This window comes from Budorcas taxicolor, chromosome 4, assembly GCF_023091745.1.
Source record: "Budorcas taxicolor isolate Tak-1 chromosome 4, Takin1.1, whole genome shotgun sequence".
Lineage (NCBI taxonomy): Eukaryota > Metazoa > Chordata > Mammalia > Artiodactyla > Bovidae > Budorcas > Budorcas taxicolor.
In genome coordinates this window covers 85,319,568-85,329,627 of record NC_068913.1, presented here as the reverse complement: position 1 = coordinate 85,329,627, position 10,060 = coordinate 85,319,568, and positions in this window count along the sequence as shown.

The following is a 10,060-nucleotide window of genomic DNA, read 5'->3' as shown; positions in this document are numbered from 1 at the left end:
CAGTGCAGGAAGTGGTAGGAGGTAGTAACATTTTGAGAGAAGAAGCAGGTCATCATGGGTTGCTGCAGCTGCTGCTAAGTCATTTCAGTCGTGTCTGACTCTGTGTAACACAATAGAAGGCAGCCCACCAGGCTCCCCTGTCCCTGGGATTCTCCAGGCAAGAACACTGGAGTGGGTTGCCATTTCCTTCTCCAATGCATGAAAGTGAAAAGTGAAAGTGAAGCCGCTCAGTCATGTCTGACTCTTAGCAACCCCATGGACTGCAGCCTACCAGGCTCCCTCGTCCATCATTGGCTAGGGACACATTAAAAAGAGTGGCTATTATACTTGCCAACATTACTTTTCACAGATTATCAAGGTCCTTATATCCACAACTTTTTAGGCATTTCTTTTTTTAAAGTTCTAACTAAAGACAAAAATATATTAATGTTGCAATAGTTAAAATAATGAATGCACCAGTATCTAATCTAAGACCAAGTTAGTTCAGGTGATTGACAAAATATTAATGCAACAAAATTATTGTCGAGTTAAAATTCCACAAAGTCTGATGGAAAATACTAATAAATTACTCATAAACATGAAGAAAAGAGCACTTTAAATTAAAAATAAAGCCCACCAATATATATTTATAGCAAATGTTAAGGCCTATATTATTTAAGCCAGTAAGAAGAGGATAAGCTGGTTGGATGACATCATCAACTCATTCGACATGAGTCTGAGCAAACTCCAGGAGACGGTAAAGGACAGGGAAGTCTGGCATGCTGCAATTCGTGGAGCTGCAGAGTCAGACATGACTGAAAGACTGAACAACAACAAAGAAACTATTGTGTCAATTAAAATGACAAAAGATATGAAAATATAATTTATGCAAAATTAAATGTAATTTTATAAATTCTTAATATATATTTATAAATATTATACATAATAAAATAAATATTTATGTTTATAATTTTAATAAACATGAAATGCTTCATTTAGCACAATCCATCAAATTATTTTCACTGCCAGAGATCAAGGGTCAATCTACTATTCATTGCTGACAACCATGTGACCACAGATGTTGTGTCCAAAATGACTTCTAAAGATATTTTACCAGATAAGAAAATAGAATTTCTAAAGTGCAGAGTGTATTATATGTTATTTTATTTTGTTTTAGCCTTGTATATTCTGAAATATACAAGGCTAAAACATTGTATATTCTGAAAACCAATACAGCAGAATTTAGTTCTATATTAATTCCTCTAAAAATGCATTGCCTTAATATGTCATAACTTCTATAACTAAAATAACATTGACTTTACACTAATTTTGCAAAAAATGAGATAAATTTATTGGAATGTTAGATTGTCATTGATTACAGCAATAATATGAGCTCTTGGTTGTGTTCTACCTCAGTTTTTGATGGGACATAGGGAAATCAAATAAATGAATATTATATTTATGAGTTATACATGGATACCTATTATTTACATTAACTTTGTTATCTATGAAATATTTATCTCCATATAGAGTATATTTCTTGTATATTTTCTATATGTGTGTTTTTCATGTTTCTCTAATAGGAGTTTATCGAGAGACAAGAACAAAGCTTTCTAAAGTAATAAATAAATCTGATAATCTTAGGTTCAGTTCAGATAAAAACTAAACTATGAGGGCTAACTGTAAGATAGATATTAGACCAGTTGCTGGAAATACAAAGGTGAGATTCTGCTTGCAGGAATCTTAAAAGCTAGTAAGGTGAAGACAGGTTAGTAAAAGTAAAATATAGTAAAGTGTAAACAAGACAATTAAAACATGGTGTAGGAAAAAGCTAAAAGAAAGAACTCTGGGACTATAGGTAAAGGGCCCTTTCAATAAATGGGGAAATAGAGGAGATGACACTTAAACTGAATCTTGCCAGGGATCTCACTTAGATGATAAATAGCTGATGGCATATTTTTGGCTTTCATCTTTTAGATTTTATTTATAAATTATTGTAATATATATTTGAGAGCAAGACCTTCTTCTGCAAATATCAGGTATCTTTAAGGGAGAATAATCTGTTAGTGGCAATCTAAACTCAGAAATCAAGCACAGCTTTTTAATCCTAGTTATGTGAGACCTGACATATAATTTAATAAATGATCCAGTTTAATCAATAGCACCATTTAGATAGTATAAATGTCATAAAAAAATAACTTTTAATACATGATCTAGCTGCTCTGGCCATAGTAACCCAGAGTTCAAGAATCGGTCAGCATTAAATACTAGCAGAATAATAAAATGAGTGATAAACTTCCAAAATGATTTTTTTTTCCCCAAAAGTGAAGTCAGGAAAATATTGTACAAGTTGCAAAAGTTCCTATAAAATTATTAATCTTCCAAGATATTTGGAAGTATGTATTCTCTTAAAAAAGAAAAAAGGAAATGAACAGAAGGCTTCTGATTTACTAACAGTTGACATATAGATTAAAACTGCTACCAACATTTATCATTGAAATATTGAAAATGTATTTGTCAGATATCATTTATGAGTCTCATAACGGGTGCCGGCAATGCCTTATTTACTTTTTCAGATTTATGCCTTTTTTTCAGATTAAATACCTAGAACATAGCTTCCAAACTGAAATGTGAAAGCTGAAGCACAATCACTTAACAATTACATGTAAAGTGAAGCAGCAGATCTTAAGAAGTCAAAATTCTGAAACCAGCAATGTATAACACAAGAGAAAGAATGTGAAAAATAAAATGATGACATATAGAGACCATAAAGGTAGAGCCTATTATTGATGGTTGCAAATACCAAGAGATCACCATGGGCATCCTTGTTTTTCAGACTTATTGAGTAATGCTCATAGTGAAAGTCACTCAGTTGTGTCTGAACCTTTGTGACCCCCTGGACTATATAGTCCAAGGAATTCTCCAGGCCAGAATATAGGAGTGGGCAACCTTTCCCTTCTCCAGGGGATTTTCCCAACCCAGGGATCAAACACAGGTCTCCCTCATTGTGGGCAGATTCTTTACCAGCTGAGCCACAAGGGAAACCTGAAAACACTGGAGTGGGTAGACTATCCCTTCTCCAGGGGATGATCTGGACCAGGAATCGAACCGGGGTCTCCTGCATTGCAGGCAGATTCTTTACCTACTGAGCTATCTATGCTCATAATAAAGGAACAAAGTCATCAAGAAAATGTTATATAAGCTATGATGAAGGAGACAGGCGCAGGCGGCTGTGGGCCGGCTCACAATGCGCAGGCGGCTGCGAGCCTGCTCACTACGCGTGGCCAAGAGGAGCTACCCCACGTCCGAGATCAGGGGCAGTGGCCTAGAGTGCCAGGCTGCAACGGCGCAGGAACGGCCGAGAGGAGCTACCCCGCATCTGAGGTCAGAGGCGGCGGCTGGGAGGAGCTACCCCGCATCCGAGGTCAGTGGCGCCGGGAGGAGCCACCTCCCGCTCGAGGCCAGGGGCGGTGACCTTGGGGAATCACCCGGAGGCTGAGGCCAGGGGCGGCAGCTGGGAGGAGCAACCCGAGGAGTGGTGACTGACAGACACAGGAAGGCCTAGAGGAGCTATCCCACGTTGAAGGTGAGGAACAGTGGTGGTAAGGAGATACCCCTCGTTCAAGATAAGGAACAGTGGCTGTGCTTTGCTGGAGCAGCCGTGAAGAGATACCCCACGCCAAGGTAAGAGAAACCCAAGGAAGATGGTAAGTGTTGCAAGAGGGCATCAGAGGGCAGACACACTGAAACCATACTCACAGAAAACTAGTCAATCTAATCACACTAGGACCACAGCCTTGTCTAACTCAATGAAACCAAGCCATGCCTGCAGGGCAACCCAAGATGGGCGGGTCATGGTGGAGAGGCCTGACAGAATGTGGTCCACTGGAGAAGGGAATGGCAAGTCACTTCAGTATTCTTGCCTTGAGAACCCCATGAACAGTAGGAAAAGGCAAAATGATAGGCTACCAAAAGAGGAACTCCCCAGGTCATTAGGTGCCCAATATGCTACTGGAGATCAGTGGAGAAATAACTCCAGAAAGAATGAATGGATGGAGCCAAAGCAAAAACAATACCCAGTTGTGGATGTGACTGGTGATAGAAGCAAGATACAATGCTGTAAAGAGCAATATTGCATAGGAACCTGGAATGTCAGGTCCATGAATCAAGGCAAATTGGAAGTGGTCAAACGAGATGGCAAGGATGAATGTCGACATTCTAGGAATCAGCAAACTAAAATGGACTGGAATGGGTGAGTTTAACTAGGATGACCAGTACATCTACTACTGCGGACAGGAATCCCTCAGAAGAAATGGAGTAGCCATCATGGTCAACAAAAGAGTCCGAAATGCAGTACTTCGATGCAATCTCAAAAACGACAGAATGATCTCTGTTCGTCTCCAAAGCAAACCATTCAATATCACAGTTATCCAAGTCTATGCCCCAACCAGTAATGCTGAATAAGCTGAAGTTGAACGATTTTATGAAGACCTACAAGACCTTTTAGAACTAACACACAAAAAAGGTGTCCTTTTCATAATAGGGGACTGGAATGAAAAACTAGGAAGTCAAGAAACACCTGGAGCAACAGGCAAATTTGGCCTTGGAATGCGGGATGAAGCAGGGCAAAAATTAATAGAGTTTTGCCAAGAAAATGCACTGGTCATAGCAAACACCCTCTTCCAACAACACAAGAGAAGACTCTACACATGGACATCACCAGATGGTCAACACCGAAATCAGATTGATTATATTCTTTGCAGCCAAAGATGGAGAAGCTCTATACAGTCAACAAAAACAAGATCGAGAACCGACTGTGGCTCAGATCATGAACTCCTTATTTCCAAATTCAGACTTAAATTGAAGAAAGTAGGGAAAACTGCTAGACCATTCAGGTATGACCTAAATGAAATCCCTTATGATTATACAGTGGAAGTGAGAAATAGATTTAAGGGCCTAGATCTGATAGATAGAGTGCCTGATGAACTGTGGAATGAGGTCCGTGACATTGTACAGGAGACAGGGATCAAGACAATCCCTATGGAAAAGAAATGCAAAAAACCAAAATGGCTGTCTGGAGAGGCCTTACAAATACCTGTGAAAAGAAGCGAAGCAAAAAGCAAGGAGAAAAGGAAAGATATAAGCATCTGAATGCAGAGTTTCAAAGAATATCAAGGAGAGATAAGAAAGCCTTCATCAGCGATCAATGGAAAGAAATCGAGGAAAACAACAGAATAGGAAAGACTAGAGATCTCTTCAAGAAAATTAGAGATACTAAGGGAACATTTCATGCAAAGATGGGCTCGATAAAGGACAGAAATGGTCTGGACCTAACAGAAGCAGACGATATTAAGAAGAGGTGGCAAGAATACACAGAAGATCTGTACAAAAAAGATCTTCATGACCCAGATAGTCATGATGATGTGATCACTAATCTAGAGCCAGACATCTTGGAATGTTAGCTTTGAAAGTGGGCCTTAGAAAGCATCACTACAAACAAAGCTAGTGGAGGTGATGGAATTCCAGTTGAGCTGTTTCATATCATGAAAGATGATGCTGTGAAAGTGCTACACTCAATATGCCAGCAAGTTTGGAAAACTCAGCAGTGGCCACAGGACTGGAAAAGGTCAGTTTTCATTCCAATCCCAAAGAAAAGCAATGCCAGAGAATGCCCACACTACTGCACAATTGCACTCATCTTACATGCTAGTAAAGTAATGCTCAAAATTCTCCAGGCCAGGCTTCAGCAATACGTGAACCATGAACTCCCTGATGTTCAAGCTGGTTTTAGAAAAGGCAGAGGAACAAGAAATCAAATGTCAACATCTGCTGGATCATGGGAAAAAGCAAGAGAGTTCCAGAAAAACATTTATTTCTGCTTTCTTGACTATGCCAAAGCCTTTGACTGTGTGGTTCACAATAAACTTTGGAAAATTCTGAAAGAGATAGGAATACCAGACCACCTAACCTGCCTCTTGAGGAATCTGTATGCAGGTCAGGAAGCAACAGTTAGAACTGGACATGGAACAACAGACTGGTTTCAAATAGGAAAAGGAGTACGTCAAGGCTGTATATTGTAACCCTGCTTATTTAACTTACATGCAGAGTACATCATGAGAAACGCTGGACTGGAAGAAACACAAGCTGGAATCAAGATTGCCGGGAGAAATATCAATAACCTCAGATATGCAGATGACACCACCCTTAATGGCAGAAAGTGAAGAGGGGCTAAAAAGCCTCTTGATGAAAGTGAAAGAGGAGAGTGAAAAAGTTGGCTTAAAGCTCAACATTCAGAAAACTAAAATCATGGCATCCGGTCCCATCACTTCATGGGAATAGATGGGGAAACTGTAGAAATAGTGTCAGACTTTATTTTTGGGGGCTCCAAAATCACTGCAGATGGTGACTGCAGCCACGAAATTAAAAGACGCTTCCTCCTTGGAAGAAAAGTTATGACCAACCTAGATAGTATGTTCAAAAGCAGAGACATTACTTTACCGACTAAGGTCCGTCTAGTCAAGGCTATGGTTTTTCCTGTGGTCATGTATCGATGTGAGAGTTGGACTGTGAAGAAGGCTGAGCGCCGAAGAATTGATGCTTTTGAACTGTGGTATTGGAGAAGACTCTTGAGAGTCCCTTGGACTGCAAGGAGATCCAACCAGTCCATTCTGAAGGAGATCAGCCCTGGGATTTCTTTGGAAGAAATGATGCTAAAGCTGAAGCTTCTGTACTTTGGCCACCTCATGCGAAGAATTGACTCATTGGAAAAGACTCTGATGCTGGGAGGGATTGGGGGCAGGAGGAGCAGGGGACGACCCAGGATTCGATGGCTGGATGGCATCACAGACTCGATGGACGTGAGTCTGAGTGAACTCCAGGAGATGGTGATGGACAGGGAGGCCTAGCGTGCTGTGATTCATGGGGTCGCAAAGAGTCAGACATGACTGAGTGACTGAACTGAACTGAACTGAAGGAGACATGGAGATGCATAATTCACTTTATATTTTAATTGCAACATGAAAATGCCTTCAATTTGTTTGAGTATGAAGGAGAAATAATATTTATCTGAAAAAAATCACTTATGTGCACCACTGCAATCACAATTTCAGAAACTATCTATAGAATTTATCCTTATCTTAATTTTGTTTTGGTAATTTGCACTTTAGCAAGCTGTATTTTATAAATTTCTTGTCTTTAAATATGAAGACATTTTCAAGAGTTGTATGATTAAGTTAGCTAGAAATGCTGTCATATCAAATCTTTTTCCACGTATGTCCTCTCATTGATATACTATTAAATATATTTTCACCAGGTAAATTATAAAAATTAATGACCAGATCCATAAAACTCAATATAATATGCCCATGATGAGTTTTCGGGACCTAGAATGCATTGCATTTTCAAGAAAACTCACTTTATATAGTTCAACCAACAATTTGGTCATGGTAATCAGTTGAAGTTCTTATTATATAAATGTAATTTTTCACTTCATTTTTTCCATAAATGAAGTCTCTGAAAATAATGCTTATTGTTACCCATATAAATAAAAATTAAGCATTTTAATATAGAGTAGAAGATTTAATTAGATACACTTTGAAAAAAATAATGACCTCTACATCAAGCTTTCCATATTAAACTGCATATTGTCTTAAGCATTATCAATATTTTGCTTGAGCATTATATCTTAAATTCACTAATTTCATTCAAAAAGCACTTCATTTCTGCCTTTATTCTAAACAATATTCTTTTATTCTAACCAAGGATTTAGTATTTATTTTATTCTCTAAAAAACATTGTGGATTTAATTTTTTCTATAGAAAATGAAAAATGCAATGATATTTTGAAGTTTGGGCAGCATGCCAAGAATATAAAATTATACCAATTTATTTTTCTCTACTAATATTTCTATATGACATAGAAACCATGATTTCAGCTTATTTTATTTTCCTCTACAAGTATCTTTTTTATGACCTAACAGTATATTGCTTGATATATCTTATGAGAACATCTCCAATCCTTTTGGTCATATTTTTAAAATATACTTATAACACATAGTTAGTAGAACCTAGATATTTACCAAACTGATTTTAAAACCTGCCCATGTGTATTTATAACAACTTTATCCATAATTGACAAGACCCTATTTAAAGGTGAATATATAAACCAAATGTGATACATCTACATAATAGAAATATTTTTCAGAATTAAAAAGAAATAAGCTATGAAGAAATAAAAAACATAGATGAATTTCAGATTAATATTTCTTTGTGAAAGAAAGAAACCATTATGAAAGTCCACATACTGCATAATATGACTTCCTGAAAAGACACAACTAAAGACACGATAAATAGTCTAGTGTTTACCATCAGAAAGAGAAGGGAAAAGGTTGAATAGATGAAGCATATTTTTTAAGACAGTGAAGCTATTCTGACTCATTGGAAAAGACCCTGAAGCTGGGATACACTGAAGGCAAAGAAGATGGTGGCAGATAATGAGACGATTGGCTAGCATTCAAGTTCAATGGACATGAACTCGGGCAAACTCTGGGAGATAGTGAGGGCCAGGGAGGCCTGGCATGCTGTAGTTCATGGGGTTGCAAAGAGTCAGACAGGACTTAGTGACTGAACAACCATAAAAACAAAGCTATTTTGAAAGATACTGCAATAGTGGATACATAATACTACAAACATTTCAACCTTAACATATGCCATTTTAAAAAGTTAAAAAAGAAAAAAAACAGAGGATTCTAAATTTCAGAATAGAATGCAAATGTGGCAGAATATTGCACAGCATTGCAAGTATATGAAACAATCCCACTGAAGAAGACAAGAGGGAACAATTGCTGAATTATCCAACTTTGGAAATGAATAGGTTCTGTAAGACTAAAGTCAAAGAAACCATTATGTCTTAGGCGTTGTACTTTGATACAGTTGTTTCCCATGGACATGGTGCTGCTAAGTCACTTCAGTCGTGTTCGACTCTGTGCAACCCCATAGACGGCAGCCCACCAGGCTCCCCTGTCCCTGGGATTCTCCAGGCAAGGACATTGGAGTGGGTTGCCATCTCCTTCTCCAATGCATGAAAGTGAAAAGTGAAAGTGAAGTCGCTCAGTCATATCTGACTCCCAGCGACCCCATGGACTGCAGCTCATCAAGCTCCTCCTTCCATGGGACTTTCCAGGCAAGAGTACTGGAATGGGGTGCCATTGCCTTCTCCGTCCCATGGACATAGGGGTTAACGATTCTGATATTGCCATACATGTGTCCTAGAACTGAACAATTAAGTAAATTGGTAACAGAATGTGGGACAACATTTTTCATTATTCAAGTGGATTTCACAAATAAACAAAGGAAGGAGGCTGAAATCATTCATATGATAATTAACTGGAGTTGGACATCAGTAAGAATTCATGTTCAGTTTGATACAGATAGAGAGGAATATAAAAAGAAATACAGAAATGTATATATACTAAAGTTATTATACACACACATATCTCCTTGCTGTGTCAGGTAGAACCAAAGTAATTCCAGTAACAGGGAACACATTTAGCACCCAAATCCAAATTTCTAATACCATTAACCAGCAAACAGAACCAGAGGTCCTTGGACAAATGACTGATTCTAGTACCAGGGTAGGAAGTACACAGGTTAAGGCTAGAGTATCTCATAATACCAAAAAGTAAGAAAGTACTTTTTAAAAAAGCATAATATGGTTATGTTAGAGACAAAGGAGCCAACTGAAACATCCTTCAATGGCTAAAGCTGAACAAATTTGAGGAAAAAATAAGTAAAGTATATTAAATTATAGCTTGAAGTATAAAATAAATAACTGTGAGTCTGGCCTGATGAAGAAAGGAATAAAGGAAGGAAGATAGGCCAAATTCATTACACAAGTGAATTATAAATAATAATAATAATATACTACACAAGAAGAAGGTGAAGCATGACTCTTCACTCCTTAAATGTGGGTTGTATACAACAGCTTCCTTGCAGAGGGTTGGAAGAAAAAAGAAAAAATTCACAGTAAAGAAAACTGACAAATACTACCTCAGTCAAGTATTGAAGATTAACATCAAAAGCAA